The 21,001-nt window shown below is 38.6% G+C and overlaps 1 protein-coding gene across 2 annotated transcripts in view; it reads left to right on the forward strand.

Annotated features, from left to right (window-relative positions):
• WWC2 (WW and C2 domain containing 2) overlaps positions 1 to 21,001 on the forward strand; it is a 218,696-nt gene that overhangs the window by 17,429 nt on the left and 180,266 nt on the right. The gene's annotated exons all lie outside the window — the stretch shown is intronic.

A 21,001-nucleotide genomic window follows, 5' to 3' on the forward strand; every position in this document is an offset into this window, starting at 1 on the left:
AGAATTTACTTTGTATTTTCCCAAACTAGGTCATAGGCTCTGTTTAGTTAAATCATGCACAGTATTATTTATTCCCCCTTGCAGGATTCCCAGCACAATGTCTTGTGAATATTAGTTGCTCAAATAAATTCTAATTTAATTCTGTCATTACTGCCTTGTTCCAGTGTTTTCAGTTCTTTTAGGGGCTGAGATCTATATGCTGTAAATCCTTTTCATTCCTGTCCTGTGTCTGGTTCTAAAAACGGTTTGATGTTGTACCACAGCTTCCTCCTGATCCAGGCTTCTGTGGAACCATTTCCTTTTCAAATGTGCCATTTACACCACCTGCACTTCTGCATATCACCTCCCTTTTCGAGACAAGTTGAACTGATCATGAAGGACAGAGAATTTTCAAAGTGATAACGCAGAGTTCTAGCTCTTCCACATTATTTTCTGTAGTGCTTTATGATTTAAACCCTGATCGGTGTCTACTATAGTCCGAGAAAGCCTTGATTTTCCCACAAACATGTAAATTACAAAGCTTTGTCTTTTTTTTTAAACAAAAAGACAGGGTCTCCCTATGTTGCCTAGGCTGGTCTTGAACTCTTGGGCTTAAGGGATCCTCCTGCATCAGCCTCCCAAAGTGCTAGGATTACAGGCGTTAGCCGCAATGCCCAAACTGCAGACCTTGCTTAGGGATTTTTTTTTCTTTTTTCTTTTTTTTTTTTTTTGAGACGGATTCTCACTCTGTCACCCAGGCCGGAGTGCAATGGCATGATCTTGGCTCACTGCAACCACTGCTTTCCAAGTTCAAGCGATTCTCCTGCCTCAGCCTCTTGAGTAGCTGGGATTATAAACTAGTGCCGCCATGCTTGGCTCACTTTTGTATTTTTTAGTAGAGACAGGGTTTCACCACTTTGGCCAGGCTGCTCTTGAACTCCTGACCTCCTGATCTGCTCGTCCGGGGCTCCCAAAGTGCTGGGATTACAGGCATGAGCCACCACGCCCAGCTGTTTATGGATCTTTTTACCTCTACTCTTATAGTCAAGTCTCAGTCTAGGAGGAAAAATAATTTCTTTCAGTAAATTGGCACATCATAGTTTGCTTTGAACAGCTTAGATTTGGATCCAGGGTAAAGAGCCTTCATAAATAGGAAGTGATGAAAACCCAGAGGGAGTATGGCATGTTTTTGTTTGATTACTTCTGCCATGAAACTTACCTGGAAGTATACAAGCAGTCACTAAACGGTGGTTACAAGGGAATCTTTTCATTGTACATTCCTTATCCCCCGTCACAGGTTGCTGCACCTTTTTTTTTCCTGTCTTTATGGCAGCTGAAAATATATTGCATATCTGATTCTTTGTTTTTCTACATTTCTACATTTGACTTGTTTTGAGATCCAAGTTTGTGAATTTTAATTAAATGCCTAGATTATGCATGTGAAAAATCTTTTGTTCTGTGTTGCTATGAGCAACAATTGTTAAAATTAACTTTTTTGTTTGTTTGTTTTTCTTTTTTAGGAAATGTGGACAAATATATGAATCCTAACAGATTTTTAAAAAGTCATCATTTAGCATTGTGAATGTTCTGGCTATAAAATAAATGGTTACTGTGACCATAATTATTCTGGCGAAGGGAAGAATGCAGTAGAAGTGAATAATCATCAGACACATTGACAAAACATTCCTAAGATACTATTCAAATTAGGAAAGACATTATGGGTCTGTAGCCGAGTAGCCAAGCGTTGAGTCCTTTTAGCCAGTTCTCTGCTCGGGTTTACTATTGTGACCAAAAAGAAGCTGTGTGTAGTGCTTTGCATAGAAAGGCCATGATTTATCTGAAATATCTCAACTTTTTTTTTTTAAATCCTGTCTCTCGTCCTCCCCTGACAACACTTTACCTCATTCTTAAAGACTCCTTTTGTCCTGATGGTGTTTGCTTCATTGCTTTCCACCATTCTCCAGTCTAAATTTTACTGACTCCTAGTGATTGCTTAGGCTTGCTATTTGATTCTGTTGTGTGATTTTTGATTATACTCCTTTGTGCTATTTAAAATAGCAGTGTTTACCTAAATTAGTGGTGGTAGTGAAGGACACAGGTTGGCCCATTTGAATGAAAATCAAGAGCATTGCCCTGCCCTGCCAGTTGAGAAAAATTTCTGTGAATTCCTTCTCCAGAAGGGCTTTAGGAATTTGGCTGGACTGTGGAGGCCAATTCCCCTAGTTAAAGGTGTGGAGTCTGGGACTGGCTTAGTTTAAGGATTTATAGTGATAATGTAATTAATTCTCCCACTGAGAATATAAGATGCAGTGAAGAGATGCCCTTTGTTCTCTTCCTGCGTTCTCGCCTCTTCTTCAGCTCATTGAAAATGAACCCTGAAGCGCTTGTCTTGTACACAGTTAGCAAGAAGAAAACATGACTTGCCTCGTTAAGATTTTGGAAGAACCTGCTGGGTGCCTCACCTTCAAAAGGGGGTATAAAGCCCCTCCTTGTATTTGCTTCTCTGTGTAACCCTGCACTTTGCCCATGTATGTTGGCAAACAGTGACTTTTTAAAACAAAAGTTTTAATTTTGAAAACTTAAGTTGGACTTTTTTTTTTTGTTTAGATGTCAGTTTTTAAAACACAGATATAACTTAGGATATTAATTCCAAAAGATATTCTGAGTTATGGGTGGGAACTTAGAATGAGCATGTAGTGTATTTGAGATGGATGTTTATTTAACCCATTGAGGAAAGTTTTTTTATGTGTAAGCCATGGAAGACCATGTCACTTACGTACTAAGTTCATTTTCTTTCCACAATTTTTAGTTCTTCTAAGGTCAGCCTTTAACTGAGTTACTTAGTCTGATATACATCCATAGTGATAATTATATGATTCTTCAACAGTTCATTCACAGAACTTAAGTTTGTTTGTTGTTGGGTTTTTTAAAAAGCCACGGTGTAAATGGAAATCATTTAAACAGCTGGTTTTATCAAGATATCAGGAGAGAGATGACAAGTTACCTTTACAGGTATAGAAAGGATGCTTTGCTATTTTATGATTCTAATTTAGGGACTGAAAGCTGGTATCCTTTTTGGCCTGGTAGAGGAAAATGAGGAATCAGTTAGTTGGAAAATCAGTTGTTTAAAAATTTTCAATGTCAGCTGCCTGAAAGGGAATATATAAAAATTTTATTGAAAAACACCTTTATTCATGTTAATTAAATCATGGCATATAGAATGAGATACCATGAATTGATAACAGAAAAGATGTATTATTGCTCAAATACCAAGATCTCTACTATGATTATGTTTGGGTTTACGCATGTACACAGATTGATGCTGATGTTTATGAACTAGAGCCATTTCGAACAAGACATCTTTATTAGTGGCTGCTTCTGGGGAGTGAAACTGTGGACTAGGGGAACAACTTGGAGTGTATGGAATTACTTTTTGGGTCGGTTGAAATGATTATGTGTATACTGTACTGTTTTAAAATTTTTATTTAAATGAAAATTTCCATTATAGAGAAGAAAACGTTCAAATAATTCAAATTTGTAATTACGGAGAACATATAAGCATTAGTTAAAATCATGATGTTCCCTAAATTTCTGTTAATATTTAATATTATTTAATTTTACCTTATCTTTAGTTTTGGGGAAATCTCTTAAATGACTTTGGTATAAGTTGGATGTGAACAAATGAAATACATTTGTTTTATTAATGACAAGTCTTGCTTTGTGGCCCAGGCTGGAGTGCAGTAGTGCGATCGTGGCTGACTGCAGCCTTGACTCCTGGACTCAGGCAGTTCTACCGCTTTGGCATCCCAAAGTGCTAGGCTCACAGTTATGACCACATGCCCAGCCAGAACACATTTTAAAAAGTAACATTGTGGCCAGGAGGGGTGACTCACGCCTGTGATCCCAGCACTTTGGGAGGCCAGCAGATCACTTGAGCTGTGGAATTTGAGACCAGCCTGGGCAACATGGCAAGAACTTGTCTCTACAAAAAAATACCAAAATTAGCCAGGCATGGTGTTGCGCACCTGTAGTCCCAGCTACTTGGGAGGTTGAGGTGAGAGGGTCACTTGACTGTGGGAAGTGAAGGCTGCAGTGAGCTGTGATGGTGATCCTACCACTGTACTTCTTCCTGGGCAACAGATAGACACTATCTCCCCCGCCAAAAAAGTAACACTGTGGAGGAAAATAATTAAATTGTTGACGTGTAATTTTCAGTGATAGTTGTTGTGCTTATAGAGTTTGGGTATTCCTTATCTGAAATGCTTGGGACCAGAAGTGTATCAGATTTTGGATTTCTTTGAATTTGGGAATATTTGCATTATATACTTCTTAGTTGAGCATCCCTAATCCCAAAATCCAAAATTTGTAATACTCCAATGAGCATTTCCTTTGAGTGTTATGTCGATGTTCAGAAGTTTCTGATTTTGGAGTATTTTGGATTTTGGATTTTCAAATTAGAAAATCCACCTAATAGAGGTGGATCAAAGGTATATACATTTATAATTTTGATAGATTGTTTCAAATTGCTCTTCATGGAGGTTGTTTCAAATTGCTCTTCATGGAGGTTGTACCAATAGATATTCCCAGTAGCCCATGAATTTGTGCCTATTTCCCACACCTTTATCAATCATTATGTTTCAAACACTGATGAGAGAAATGCAAATTATAACTACAGTAAAATAGCATTTTCACCTATTATGAGTGAGGTTGAACATTTTTTCATTTGTTAAGAAACATGTTTTTTCTGTGAACTAGATTTCATATTCTTTACTCTTCATTTTATTGGATAGTTGCTATTTTCTTGCTGATTTGTAAATGTTATTCATGTATTAGGCAAATTATAAAATCGGTGGGGCAAGAATGGATTGTTTAATAAATGGTGCTGGTACAATAGGCCATCTGTTAATATATTAAAAATAAAAATCAGATCCCTGTGTCTTCCCACACACACAAAAATTGTACATTGATTTATGCCTAAAATCAACAAAGAGAAATAGATTTTAAGCTGTTAGAAAAGTATAGGTGGATGGATATCTATATTTGATAGTAGTATACAATACTACAATAAAACCAAAACTCTGACATGACAAAAGGCAGAAATCAAATTAAAGACAAAAATTAGCCATTTATGTTTGCATATAATCAATAAAAAATTAATATCCTGAATTAATAAGGATCTGTGTTTTATTTTTATTTTTTGTGACAGAGTCGTTGCCCAGGTTGGAGTGCAGGTGCGATCTTGGCCCACTGTACCCTCTGCCTCCCAGGCTCAAGCGCTTCTTATGCCTCAGCCTCCTGAGTAGCTGGAATTACAGGCATGCACCACCACCCGTGGCTAAATTTGTATTTTTAATAGAGATGAGGTTTCACCATGTTGGCCGGGCTGGTCTTGACTCCTGGCTTCAAGTGATCCACCTAAGTTGGCCCCCCACAGTGCTGGGATTGCAGGCGTGAGCCACCACGCCTGACCAAGATCTGTATTTTAATAAGTAAATGAGAACGAAGACAATGCTGGTAAAAGTAACAGTCAGTTCTCAGAAGAGAACAGAATGATCAATGAATATATGAAAAGATCTCAATTTTGTTGGTAGTAAGATAAACACAGAGTAAAACTCCAGTGAAATACCATTTCATTTCCATGAAATTTACCGAAATTAGTAGGGCTAATAACATCAGGTGTGGAGAGGAGGTAGAGAAGTAGGAGCTTTCATCATTGTCGATAGGAGTGTGAGTTGATATTACCACTAAGGAGAGCTGTTGTTGGCACAGTGTATGTCAGGTTAAACATTTGCATCCTGTTCAGCTCATGATCCCACTTGTATATCCTAGAGAAACTTGCATCTGTGTTCAGGTAAGTTCATTGTAGCTTAATTTGTAAAAGTAAAAAATTTTCAACAATACAAATGTCTGTCAATGGGAGATTGTATTAAACAATTTTTTTTTTTTTGAGGCGGAGTTTCGCTCTTGTTACCCAGGCTGGAGTGCAATGGCGCCATCTCAGCTCACCGCAACCTCCGCCTCCTGGGTTCAGGCAATTCTCCTGCCTCAGCCTCCTGAGTAGCTGGGATTACAGGCACGCGCCACCATGCCCAGCTAATTTTTTGTATTTTTAATAGAGACGGAGTTTCACCATGTTGACCAGTATGGTCTCGATCTCTTGACCTTGTGACCCACCCGCCTCAGCCTCCCAAAGTGCTGGGATTACAGGTGTGAGCCGCTGCCCCCGGCCCTTGTATTAAACAATTTTTATGGTTTAGTTATAGAGTGCTATACAGCAGTTAAAATAAATGAACTAGAATCTTCCTACAAATACCAACATAAACAAATCTCAGTGACTGTGTTTACAGAAACGCAGCAAGTTTCAGATGTGTGTGTGCATGTGTGTGTATATATATTCATGTAAATTTTAAAACCCTAGAAAATAGGTATATAACATTTATGGATACAAATATAGGTGCTCAAGATTTAAAAACAGGAATACTCTACCCCAGCATCAGGATAGTAATTGTCTCTGGGGAGGGAAGAGTTTGGGGAGGAGGGTCTGTCATGAAAGACATCTACAGTTCTTTATTTTTTAAATCTGAGCAAATATAGCATAATATCATTTCCTAAATCTTGGTGTTATAGACATATATGTTTATTTGCCTCTATATTTTTGGACATAAATACGCATTTTGAATTTTCCACATTTCCACATGACTTTTCATTATATAGAGATAGTTTGTGCTTTACACTATTAATATGATGAATGTTATTAGTAAATTTAATAGATTTTCTAATTTTGATATGAAGCTGGATTCAATTTGTTAAATTTTTAAAGGATTTTTACATTAATATTTGTGAAAGTAGTCTAGTTTTGTTTTCCTCCTCTTTTGATGCCCTGTTTACCAGATTTTGGTTGTAATGTTATTCTGACTTCCTAAAAAAAGTTGAAACTTTCATTCTTCTCTATGTTCTGGAACAGTTTAAGTATCATTGTAATTAAATATATTCTTCGCAGTTTGGTAGAAGTCACATACGTAGATTTTGACATCTTGTACTTTTTCTGGGAAGGGGTTGTTCTCGTAGATAGCCATAGAGATACCCAAACAGTTACCTGCTAGTTATCTGTTTGGTAGCAGATAACTGTTTTGGTATCTATATGGCTGATTTTCCTGTCTTAAGGGGTCAGTTTGGTATTTACATTTTCCTGGGAAAGAGTCTTCAGTGTTTTCAAATGTATTGGACAAGATAATCCTTTAATGTTCTTTTCCACAATAACTGTAATTGTTTTCCTTTTCTCGTTTATAACTTTGTGTATTTGTGCTTTTTTCTTTTTTTCCTTTCTCTAGGTTGCCTAACTTCTCAGTTATTTGGGTATTTTTTTCTTAAAGTAACCAGCTCTTGGACTTATTGATACAAATGCCTCTTTCTCTAATTTGGTACTTTTTGCTTTTGTCTTTATTTTTTTTCTTGTGCTTTGTTTTTCTTTTTTCTTTTTTTTCAAGATGGAGTCTTCCTTTGTCACCCAGGCGGAGTGCAGTGGTGTGGTCTTGGCTCACTGCAACATCCGCCTCCTGGTTCAAGCACTTCTCCTGTCTCAGCCTCCCCAGCAGCTGGGATTACAGGCATGTGCCATCACGTCCGGCTACTTTTTTGTATTCTTAGTAGAGACAGGGTTTCACCATGTTGGCCAGGCTGGTCTTGAACTGACCTTGTGATCTGCCTGCCTTGGCCTCCCACAGTGCTGGGATTACAGGTGTGAGCCACTGCGCCCGGCCCCATTTTTCATTTTTTGACAAATTATTCAATCTTTAGATTTGCTTAAATTATCTTCATTATTTATTCACTTTTAAAGCTATGAACTATTTTTAAGTCACTGATCCCTGCTTTAGTTATATCAGAGCTTCTGCTTTGTTGTGATTTTGTTATCTTATACTATCAATTTTCAGTTTTGAATTCTTTATTCAGAACTTAGAATCTGTGATAGCTCAGACTCCTCCACAAAAGCATGGAAATGACTAGACACACTAAAGTTTTTTGATGGAATATGTGGCCAGATAAATTGTCCCAAGAGCAGGAAAGGTTCTCAGTGCTCACCACTGCCATGGTGTTTGGAGGGTTCCTGGGGCTATTAGGGCTGCTTGTAATGTGTGGGACCAACTCGGGGATCAGGGCTGGAGTTACAGGCTTTCCTTCAGGGCTTTCTCATGCCCACAGTGCCTCAGGGCTGGAAGCTTTTATATCAAATGAGGCATGTTTCCTGGAGTGAAGATGTAGGTGCATCCTTGGTTTTTACAGGTTCAATTTGCAAATGACTCGGTTTGAGGGTACCGTGAAATCTGCTTTTAGGTGCTGCGTTCAAATTATCTGACACATATTTCTGGCTATATATAGGTGCTCCCTGACAGCTGTTCTGTTTTGGTATTGTAGCTATCATTGCTTGTAGCTTATAGTTATTGTCATACTTAAATTATTTATCACTTACAAAAATGAATGTTAAAACATTTTCGAAAATGTTATTTCTAGTGAAAAGCATGAGGACTCCTTTGCTTCAATCAAATGCTTGTTTGATTCAAGCTGGTTGTCTACGTGTTCAGTTGTGAAAGAAAATGAAAAAGATTTAGTTTGGTATTGCATGGTGTAATACTGGGTCTAAAGTTTTATAATATTGTCTAGTTTTCTTGCTCCTGCCAGCCCCTGTATAACATTAAGCCCTTTGAAAACTTGTCATACTCAACGTAGTATGCCTTTTTAGGAATGGTCTTAATATCAGGTAGAAAACTCTGTACAGTCTTTGAGTTTACTTGAGTCTGTAGGTATTTTATTTATCTTTGGTATTCCAGAAGAATTCATGCTCATTCCCATGTTCCTTTCTCCATGTTAGAAGGGAGGATCGCTTGAGCCCAGGAGGTGGAGGCTGCAGTGAGTTGTGATTGTGCCACTGCATAACAGCCTGGGCAACAGAGCAAGTTCCTGTCTTAAAAAATCAAAATGTCTCTTTTGTGGCTCTTGCTATAAGACATCCTCCTTGTTCTCCACCTTAATCATTTACTTTCTACTCATTTTTTGGTTGTGTCTTTCAACTCTTTAAAAATGGGTGTTTTTCAGAATTCTCAGTAGGTAGGGGCCATTTATCTTGCTGCCATTGTATAGTCAGGGCCAGCACAATGCTTGACACATGTGAAAAGCTGTATTTATTAAACGAATGGATGAATGTACCTCTGTCCTTGTCCTCCAGCTGTTTTCAGGATATTTCCACATTGGCATTCAGATGTTGCCTCCAAAATAATGTTGTCCCAAAACAGTCTCATGCAATAGATGTAGTGTATCTGAGCAAGCTATATATAACATTCTTATGCAGAACATAGTGATATATAGACTTACTCACCTTTTAGTTAGGCATATTAGTAATTGAGTGATTTATTATATAAGTACTGTATTGCCTGGTGGGCATATAAAGGGAAAGGACTTAAAAGTTTTAATTGATTATTTGGCTCAACATAAGCAAAGAGTGTGACCTGATTTTTGAAAATACTAAGGTGATTTCATATGATCAGAATAAGTTTTGCTTTTTCCTATGACACTATAAATGGAATACTGCATTTAGTTTAGGGATAGCAGTTACCTGGAGTTCATTTAGAACTAACGATTTAAAGGATGGTAAAAAAGAGACTGGAAATTTTGTCACAGGAGAAACGGTTGGTGGAAAGGTAAATGCTTAGCCTGAAGAAGAGAATTTTTCTGGGGGAAGGGTATCTCTCATGACTGGATGATCATAAAGTTGTTCAAAACAGGGTTCTTTGAGACTGAACGTCAGCACTATCTATGCTTATCCTGGGATGATGGGCGTGAACTAGGACTGCCTTAGCAAATGGAAACATGGTTACCTACTTATCTTCAAATATTTCAAGATTTGTCTTGTTAAAGAAAGATCAGACCTTATTCATGGGAGAAATAGGACCAATGGACACAACTACAAGAAGACCTGCATCTTTTTCCTTATAACAAGCCATAATCCAATTCTTCAGTTGTTGAAGAATGTAAGGGCTGCCTTACAAAGTAGCATGTTTCTCGTCACTGTTGATGCCAAGAATCTGTATAGTTGTTCTTTTTAAGTCTTGATAATGTACAGGTCAGATGAATTGATTTGTACCAATCCATCAAATGTTTGGGTATTTTATTCTTTTCAAGTGCTATGCAGATGTCCATGTTCTCATTACATTTAGTTTAATCATTTGGATACCTCTGGCCTTTTACTAGGGAAAGTTAGAATCCATATCTTTGATGGCTTTTGTGATAGCTCTACCTCTGCAGTCATTTGATCACTTATACCAGCTGCAGAACCCGTTCATTTTATGTTACAGCACAGCTCCCTCTTTTCTGTTCAGCAGAGTGCAGGGCTCTTGTGTTTTCTGTCTCTGGCCTTTTTCTCCACTTTGAGCATCTGCTCTTCTTTTCCTGGAAATGTCAGCATCTGCTCTTGCAACCTCTATTTGGTGTAATACTCTTCTTTATTCCTAAGAACCTTTAAAATTAAAAAAAAAATTCTGCGTGGCTGGGTTTCTTTTTTTCTGATCTTCATGGCAGAGCAGTTACACTTAAAGGGCGCAAACTTTGGATCTGTTCAGTTTGTTCTGTGAGTGCTGTGGTCTTTCCTTGGCTTCCACAGGGCACCGATTATGTACTTGATTCTTTGGTACCTTATTTAGTCCTTAACAGCAACAGTCCTTAACAGCCCCACAGGTAGGTGTGACTATTTCCGTTTTATAAAGAGATTTAGAACGGTTAAATAATCTGTCTGAGGTGACCTAGCCAGGAGGTATCTAAGCTGGATCTGAGCCCAGTTTCTTCATTTGTCCACATATTTATTCATTCAGCTACTGTCTGAGTGCTTGCATCGTGCCAGGCATTATGCCAGGTCCTGTCTGCTTCTCTAGATTTGTACATAACAAGTCACCTTCTTTCCCTGCAAATACACATCCAAGTCACATTGGGCATATTTCTCTATCTCCTGAAAAAAGATTCAAAATTTACTATTTAAATGTTAAATCTCATCTAAAAAGTACTTTGACAGCACAAGCTAGACTAGTGTTTGATCAAATACCGGGTACTATGTCCCAGCCAGTTGGACACATAAAGTGAGCTGTCACTGCAATCAAGACAGTATGATATTTGCGAAAGTTACATATAGATCAGTGAGACATAATAAAAAATTCAAAGATAGACCCACACAAATATGGACATTTGATTTTCAAAAAAGCTCAATTGCTGTTTAATGAAGGAAAGTTACTCTTTTAAACAAATGGTATCAGACATCTGTATGCAGAAAACAAATCCCCATTTGAACTTCACATCTTCTATGGAAATTAACTCAAAGTCAATCATAGATATAAATGTAAAATGTAAAATTATAAACATTTTAGAATATACATCAGAAAAAATCTTCATGACTTTCTGTTGGGCAAAGAGTTCTTAGATATGACACTAAAGTGTGATTCATGAAAGAAAAAATGGTAACTTAGACTTCATCAAAATTGAATACTCTTGTGAATGATGCTGCTAAGAAAATTGAGGTTGAACATATTTTTGTATGTTCATAGGCTGTTTGTTTCTCTTTTCTTTGAAATTCCTGGATAGAATTTTTGTTTTTCTTGATTGCTCATCATCTTATTGGTCAGTCTTTTATTGATTCTTATAAGTTCCTTAAGTATTTGAGAAGCCAATCTTTGTTAGTTCTATGTGCTGCAGATACCTTCTACTTTATTGCTTGTGTTTTAACTGCCTTTGTGGAGTTTTTGATGAATGGCAGTTCCGAAGCTAATGTAGTCACGTTTGTCCATCTTCTCATTTGTGCTTGTGCATTTTGTTTCCTGTTCAAGCAACCTGTATCCTGGATCCTGAGGTCATAATGAGTTATACTACATTATCTTTGCAGAGCTTTAGAGATTTGCCTTTTGTATTTGGGTCTTCAAATCACTAGGATTTGATTTTTGAGTTTGGGTTATAGGATGCGACCGATTTCATTTTTTTCTCCTGTATGTCTAACTTGCCATCACAGCTCTGTGTATTGAAAAGTCCAGCCTTTCCCACTGAGCAGCCATGATGCCTCTTCTACACCAGTTTCTTCTATAAATCAAGTCTCCAACTTTGTGTGGGTCTATTTTTGTGTTGCAGTTAAGTTCCTTTAGTTCCTTTATTCATTCCTTTTGCCAATATCACGTTGTCTTCAATATTACAGTTTTATAACAAATCTTGATATTTGGTAGGGAAAGTCTCCCAGATTATTTATGTCAAGACAGTTTTTATTGAAGACATTTACAAATAATGACACTCTTGTTCTTCCTTGCTTATCCTTAATCCTTTTATTTCATTTCCCTGCCATTCAGTACTAGCTTGGACTCACAGTACAGTGTTGAATTGAAGTAGTAATAATGAGCATCTTTGTCTTATTCTAAATCATACAGGGAGTACTTTCAATGTAAATAGATATTTTGTAGACACCTTTATCAGGTTAAGGAGGTTACTTTCTGGTCCTAGCTTGCTAAGAGATTTTTGTTTTTGATATATGGGTGTTGAATTTTATAAAAAGGCTTTCTGTTTCTTTTGAGGTAATCAAAATTTTTTTTTCTGCGAATAGCACAAGTTATATTAAATACATTAATTTATAGTCTAATGTCAAGCCAACTTTACATTCCTGAAATTAACCAAAATTGGTCATGAATGATGATGATGATGATTGTTATGGCACTTGCTAGGATTTGACTTACCAATGCTTTATTATTGGCCCCTATTCCCAAATTTAAAATGCATCTCTCTTTCAGGGATATTAATTTTTCTTTTCTTTCTTTCCTTTTCTCTTCCCTTCCCCCTTCTTTTTTTCCCTTCCCTTTTTTCTCTTCTCTTTCCTCTTCCCTTCCCTTTTTTTTTTCTTCTTCTTCCTTTTTTTTTTTTTTTTTTTTTTTTGGTGACCAGTTCTTGCTCTGTTGCCCACGCTGGAGCCAGAGCACAGTGATGTGATACTAGCTTACTACAGCCTTGAACTCCTGAGCTCAAGCCATTGTCCAGTCTCAGCCTCCCAAGTAGCTGGGACTATAGGAGCATGCCCCCTTGCCTGTGTGTTTTCTTTTTTTCAAATGGCAAATGATAATTATAGGATGCCATAGATTAAGGTGTAGTCTGGTTTTTTGAAAATGTGTGTCCTAATGCCAATTAAGTATACTGATTTTTTTGTTTTATATCTGTGTTCTCAGGTGAGCTTAGTTTACAATTTTACTTTCTCATGTTTTTCATATTTTCTTTTTTTATTGAGACTGAGTCTCACCCTGACGCACAGACTAGAGTGCAGTGGAGTGATCTTGGCTCACCGCAACCTCTACCTCCTGGCTTCAATTGATTCTCCTGCCTCAGCCTTCTGAGTAGCTGGGATTACAGGCGCTCACCACCATGCCCAACTAATTTTTGTATTTTTAGTAGAGACGGGGTTTCACCATGTTGACCAGGCTGGTCTTGAACTCCTGACCTTGTGATCTGCCTGCCTTGGACTCCCAAAGTGCTGGGATTACAGGTGTGAGCCACTGTGCCCAGCCTTCTCATGTTTTTCTTGTCAAGTTTTGGCATTAAGACTATGCACCATGATGAAATGAATTGAGAAACATGTCCACAATTTCTAGACTCTGGAATTGTTGTTGTAATATTTATTTATTGACTGGTTGAACAAGCCCATAAAAGCATATGGGTGTGGCATTTTAACTACTGATAGTTTATTGCTTACAAAACTATTCAGGTTTTCTGTTTCTTCTTGATTCTGTTCTTTTCAATTTCATTTTTTTAAAGGCATTTGTTCGTTTCATCCGTATGTCTAAATTTGTTAGCATAAAGTAACTCATAATAAATTCATATATGATTAATCTATGTAACTTCTTTTTTTTGCAGTTCTTTTTGTTTGCTTTTGTTAGCTGTTAGTTTTATTCTTTCAAAGAACTAAGTTTTGACACTGACATTGTTCATCTTTTTTATAGTTTGCTGTTTCATTATTTTCGGTGCCTATTAATATTTCTGTACTTTGGGTTGATTTTACTGTTTTTTTTTTTTTTTAACTTCTTAAAAGGGACACTTAGGAGCATAATAGATGTTGGTCTTTTCTCTTTAAAAGTTATGCTTATTAGATAATAAACCTAAGTACATTGTGCTTTGCTTGAATCTCCTATGTTTTTATATGTGGAATTTTATTATTTAGTTTTACAAATTTTGTAATTGTTATTTCATTTTCTTGTACTCCTAACTATTTAAAAGTACCATTCTGGCTTTACAGATGACTAGGATTTATTATTGATTTTGATTCCTGATGTATTTGAGTTGGGGTCAGAGAATGAGTAAGTATGGTGCCAGTCTTTTGACTTCATTCTTTCTTACTTTATTTCCTGTTACATGGCTGTTTTAGTGACTGCTCCATGTGTGCTTGAAAATCATGTATGTTGTACAGGTGTTGGGCATCTGTTCTATATGTGTGCATCAGATCATACTTGCTAATTGTATTGTTTGGGTGTTTTATCTTGTTGCCTTTTGTCTGTTTCATCTCTGTTACTAAAAGAGCTGCTTTAAATCTCTCACCATGAATTCTAGTTTGTGAATTTTTTTTATGTAATTCTCAACTTCAGCCCTTGTTATTGGTCTATTCAGGGTTTTGACTTTTTCCTGGTTTAGGCTTGGGATGGTGCAAGTGTCCAGGAATTTATCAATTTCTTCCATGTTTACTGGTTTATGTGCATAGAGTTGTTTGTAGTAATCTTTTATGGTAGTTTGTATTTCTTTGGAATCGGTGGTGATATCCCCTTTATCGTTTTTTACTGTATCTATTTGATTCTTCTCTCTTTTCTTTTTTATTAATCTGGCTAGTGCTCTATTTTGTTGATCTTTTCAAAAAACCAGCTCCTGGATTTATTAATTTTTTGAAGGGTTTTTGTGTCTCTGTCTCCTTCAGTTCTGCTCTGATCGTAGTTATTTCTTGTCTTCTGGTAGCTTTTGCATTTTTTTGATCTTGGTCCTCTAGCTCTTTCACTTTTGATGATAGGGTGTCGATTTTAGATCTTTCCTTGCTTCTCATGTGGGCGTTTATTGCTATAAATTTTCCTCTAGACACTACTTTAAATATGTCCCAGAGATTCTGGTACATTGTGTCTTCATTCTTGTTGATTTTGAAGAACCATCTTTATTTCTGCCTTCATTTCATTGTTCATCCAGTCAACATTCAGTAGCCAGTTGTTCGGTTTCCATGAAGTTGTGGGGTTCTGAGTCAGTTTCTTAATCCTGAGTTCGAATTTGATTGCACTGTGGTCTGAGAGACTGTTATGATTTCCATTCTTTTGCATTTGCTGAGGAGTGATTTACTTCCAATTATGTGGTCAATTTTAGAGTAAGTCTGATGTGATGTTGAGAATAATGTATATTCTGTAGCTTTGGGATGGAGAGTTCTGTAAATGTCTATTAGGTTTGCTTAGTCCAGATCTGAGTTCAAGTCCTGGATATACTAGTTAATTTTCTGTCTCATTGATCTGTCTAATATTGACAGTGGAATGTTAAAGTCTCCCACTGTTATTGTGTGGGAGTCTAAGTCTCTGTGTAGGTCATTAAGAACTTGCTTTATGTATCTGAGTGCTCCCCTATTGGGTGCGTATATATTTAGGATCATTAGCTCTTCTCGTTGCATTGTTCCTTTTACCATTATGTAATGCACTTCTTTGTCTCTTTTGATCTTTTTTGGTTTAACATCTGTTTTATCAGCGACCAGGATTGCAACTTGTGCTTTTTTTTGCTCTCCATTTGCTTGGTAAATCTTCCTCCTTCCCTTTATTTTGAGCTTATGTGTATACTGAGATGGGTTTCCTGGATGCAGCACACTGATGGGTTTTGACTTTTTATCCAGTTTGCCAGTCTGTGTCTTTTGATTGGGACATTCAGCCCATTTACATTTAAGGTTAATATTGTTATGTGTGAATTTGATCCTGCCATTTTGATGCTAGCTGGTTGTTTTGCCCATTAATTGACGCAGTTTCTTCATTGTGTTGATGCTCTTTACTATTTGGTATGTTTTTGGAGTGGCTAGTACCGGTTGTTCCTTTCTATGTTTAGTGCTTCTTTCAGGAGCTCTTGTAAGGCAGGCCTGGTGGTGAAAAAATCTCTGAGCAATTACTTGTTCGTAATGGATTTTATTTCTCTTTTGCTTATGAAGCTTAGTTTGGTTGGATATGAAATTCTAGGTTGTTGAATATTGGTCCCCACTCTCTTCTGGCTTGTAGGGTTTCTGCTGAGAGATCTGCTGAGTCTGATGGGCTTCCCTTTGTGGGTGTCCCAACCTTTCTCTCTGGCTTCCCTTAGCATTATTTCCTTCATTTGAACCCTGGTGAATCTGACAATTATGTGTCTTGGGGTTGCTCTTCTTAAGGAGTGTGTTTTTGGTGTTCTCTGTATTTCCTGGACTTGAATGTTGGCCTGCCTTGCTAGATTCAGGAAGTTCTCCTGGATGATATCCTGAAGAGTGTTTTCCAGCTTGGATTTATTCTCTCTGTCACATTCAGGTACACCTATCAAACATAGATTAGGTCTTTTCATATAATCTCATTTTTCTTGGAGTCTTAGTTCATTTCTTTTTACTCTTTTTTCTCTAATCTTGCCTTCTCGTTTTATTTCATTGAGTTGATCTTCAATCTCTGATATCCTTTCTTCTGCTTGGTTGATTTGGTTATTGAAACTTGTGTATGCTTTGCAAAGTTCTCGTGTTGTGTTTTTCAGCTCCATCAACTCATTTATATTCTTCTCTAAGCTGTTTATTCTTGTTAGCATTTTGTCAAACTTTTTGTAAGGTTCTTAGTTTCTTTGCATTAGGTTGAAACATGTTCTTTTAGCTCAGAGAATTTTGTTATTACCCACTTTCTGAAGCCTTTTTCTGTCAATTCTTCAGACTCAGTCTCCATTCAGCCTTGATCCCTTTCTGGTGAGGAGTTGTGATCTCTTGGCGGAGGAGAGACGTTCTGGTTTTGGGTGTTTTCATCCTTTTTTGCACTGGTTTCTTCCCATCTTTGTGGATTTATCTACCTGTGGTCTTTGTAGTTGATGACTTTCGGATGGGGTCTCTGAGTAGACATCCTTTTTATTGCTGATGAAGTTATTTCTTTCTGTTTTTTAGTTTTCCTTCTAACAGTCAAGCCCCTCTGCTGTAGGACTGCTGGTGGTCCACTCCAGACCCTGCTTGCCTGGGGATCACCTCTGGTGGCTGCATAACAGTCAGGGTTGCTGCCAGTTTCTTCTTCTGTTATCTTTGTCCCAGAAAGCTACCTGCCAGATGTCAGCCTGAGCTCTCCCTTAAGAGGTGTCTCCTTGGATTTATGGGTGTTGGGGAGCTGCTTGAGGAGACAGTGTGTCCTTTATAGGAGCTTAAGTGCTGAGCTGTGAGCTCTGTTGTTTCGTTCAGAGCTGCTGGTCAGGTACGTTTATGTCTTCTGCAGCAGAACTCATAACCACCTTTTTTTCCCCAGGTGCTCTGTCCTCTGAAGGTAGGGCTTTATTTATAAGTTCTTGACATGCTGCTGCCTTTTTTCAGAGATGCCCTGCCCAGCGAGGAGGCAGCCTAGTAAAAGTCTGCCAGCAGAGGCATTGCTGAGCTTTGTGGGTTCTGCCCAGCTGCTGTGTGAACTTCCTTATGGTTTTGTTTATAGAAGTATAGTTAGAACTGCCTCGGGGCCGGGTGCGGTGGCTCAAGCCTGTAATCCCAGCACTTTGGGAGGCCGAGGCGGGTGGATCACAAGGTTGAGAGATCGAGACCAACCTGGTCAACATGGTGAAACCCCGTCTCTACTAAAAATACAAAAAATTAGCTGGGCATGGTGGCGCGTGCCTATAATCCCAGCTACTCCGGAGGCTGAGGCAGGAGAATTGCCTGAACCCAGGAGGCGGAGGTTGCGGTGAGCCGAGATCGCGCCATTGCACTCCAGCCTGGGTAACAAGAGCGAAACTCCGTCTCAAAAAAAAAAAAAAGAACTGCCTCGGTAATGGCGGACTGTCTCTGTAATGGGTGACTGCCTCAGTAATGGCGGACTGCCTTGGTAGTGGTGTACTGCCTTGGTAATCACAGACGCCCTTCCCCCTGCAGAGCTGGACTGTTCCATGTCTAGCTGTGCTTGCTGTGAAACTCTCAGTCCAAAACATTTCAGATTACTGGTCTTTGTGGGAGTGGGACCTGCTGAGCTAGATCACCTGGCTCCCTGTTTCAGCCCTCTTGTTTTCAGTTGAATGGGTGACTCTGTCTCCCAGGCGTTCCAGGTACCAGTTGAAATGGCTGTCCAGATGTGTGAAATTTTGTGTGGAGACCGGCTGTGCCTGCTGTAACAGCAGTGCTGGAGACTTGTGGTGCTTTTCCACCTAGGAATCTCCTGGTTTGTGGGCAGTAAAATCTTGTTTGGAAATGCGGTGATCACTCACCTTCTGTGTTCTCGCTGGGAACTGCACTCCAGAGCTGTTTCTATTTGGCCATCTTGGATCATCTCCAGTGTTTTCTTTTTGTTAATAAAGTTTTAATGGAACACAATAACATCCATTCTCTTACGTGTTTTCTATGGCTGCTTTTGTATGTCAGAGATGGAGTTGAGTGGTTTCAGTAGAGACCATATGGTCTGCAAAGCTGAATGTATTTATTCGGTGGTCCTTTATATAAAACTTTGTTGACTCCTGCCCTAACTCACTAATCTGATAGACACCCTATCTGATTAGGTGAAAGTCTCCTTTAGGGCCCCATTTCCTTTTCTGGTTACTGCTTTGCTTCATTTCCTGGCCTGAACAGTCTTTATTTTCTTGTCAGCTCATGTACAAAGGCAAGTTTTTTGCTTTTTAAGTAATGCATTAAGGCAGGCGTCCCCAAACTGCGGCCCGCGGGCCGCATGCGGCTCCCTGAGGCCATTTATCTGGCCCCCCACCGCACTTCAGGAAGGGGCACCTCTTTCATTGGTGGTCAGTGAGAGGAGCACAGTATGTGGCGGCCCTCCAACGGTCTGAGGGACAGTGAAGTGGTCCCCTGTGTAAAAAGTTTGGGGATGCCTGCATTAAGGTGTCTTAAGCAGGATTGTTGATGTGGGCATCTAGTCCTTCATATGGCTGGAAATAGTCTCTACATATGTATTTTTATAACATGCCCACAGTGATTTATTGTCAGGTGTGGGATGTACTACAGATAATAGCTGGATAGATGAGTTTGCAGAGAATGATATCACATGTACTCTGTGCCTCGAGTTCTGGACGGACTTGCAGTAGATGTCGGAATTGGAAGAGTGGCAGCTGACTGTAGTGGAGGTTCATATCAATAACATACTACTGATTCTGTCTCTTAGCAGCCAAGAAATTTAGGTGGGACCAGCTGCTTTGTAAGCCCCAGACTGTAGGATCACAGTGGTAATTCTTTTGCCCCCTTTAATCAAGGTTCAGTTGGGAGTTAGGAGCTAGAAGCTGGAAATCCATCATCGTTCCTATTTGGATGGGGTAAGCAGAATGAGGACACTCACTTCCTTGGTGATGCCATCTAGTCATAGGTTTAAATTATATGTCTGTATGCTCAGAAATCTCCAGTTTAAATTGTTGGCTGAGACTTCAGACTCTAATGGCCTACATGACAGGTCTACTTTGATGTCTGGTAGGCCAGTCATCCAAAACATGTCCAAAAATGAACTCCCCTTCTGTCTCCTGCATTTGGCTCTTTCTTTTCCATCTCGGTAAATGTCAACAGCATTCCACCAATAGATCAGGCCAGAAACTTTACAGTCATTCTGTACTTCCTTTTTCCCTCTTTCCATTTGCCAAGGTCCATGAGTAACCACAAAGAACAGAGCCCACTGTTGACAGGTGATGGATTTGATAGTGTGAGTGAGAAATAAACTTCGTTGTTTGAATCTTAAACTTGTTTGTGGTCCTAGAATAACTGGGACTATCCTAACTGATACAGTTTATTATGCTGTATATACACACACGCATGCATTCACCCCTGCCCTCCCACCCCCCCCATCTACAACCACATAATGTTAGTTTTGAGAGCAGGGAATTATTTTTATTTTTTTAATTGAGGCAGAGTCTCATTCTGTCACCCAGGCTGGAGTGCATTGGTGTGATCTTGCAACCTTCATCTCCTGGGTTCAAGCAATTCTTCTGCCTCAGCCTCCTGAGTAGATGGGATTATAGGCGCACACCACGATGCCTGACTAATTTTTGTATTTTTATTAGAGGCAGGGTTTCACCATGTTGGCCAGGCTGATCTGGAACTCCTGACCTCAGGTGATTCGCCTGCCTCGACCCCATAAAGTGTTGGGATTACAGGCGTAAGCCACTGTATCCAGCCTGGGAATTTGTTTTGTTTACTGCCGCATTCTTGGTATATATAGGTGCTCAATAAATACTTGTTAATGAATGAATGAATAAATGAATGTGTACTGTGCTGTAGGGATTAAGAACTGTTAGGAATGTACAGTGGAGTGGAAGATGGATGTTTAACAAATATTACTCTAAAACAGTGAGTGCATTGTAAACTATAACTTTGGTCTAACTTATATCCGAATCATATGTGCTGCTGATTAAAATCAGAGATTCCTATGCCTTGCCCAAGACCTATTAAGTCAGGATTTCTAGATGTGAGGCCTGGGAATCTTCCTTTTCAAGCAGTTATTGCAGTGATTCTTTTTTTTTTTTTTTTAATAGAAGTATTTATTTTTTAAGTAGCACTTTAAAAAAAGGTAATTTATATTTAGAAAGCTCCAAGGTGTATTGTTTCATGTAGGTATTATTACTACCGATACTTTCACCCCATTTGTTAAGCCCAAAACACTTCAAGCAACTTCAAGTTCATAAATTAATAAGGAGGCACAGACCCCAACCAAGATTAGACAGAATGTGTTCCAGGTTAGAAGGGGACAGCATGGCTCGATGTCTCCCATGGAACACTTGTGCTCTACTGTAATGAAGATTTTCTTCCCCAAAATCTGAATGTGACATTTTAGATCCTCTGGTT

Source organism: Saimiri boliviensis, chromosome 3, assembly GCF_048565385.1.
Source record: "Saimiri boliviensis isolate mSaiBol1 chromosome 3, mSaiBol1.pri, whole genome shotgun sequence".
Classification (NCBI taxonomy): Eukaryota; Metazoa; Chordata; class Mammalia; order Primates; family Cebidae; genus Saimiri; species Saimiri boliviensis.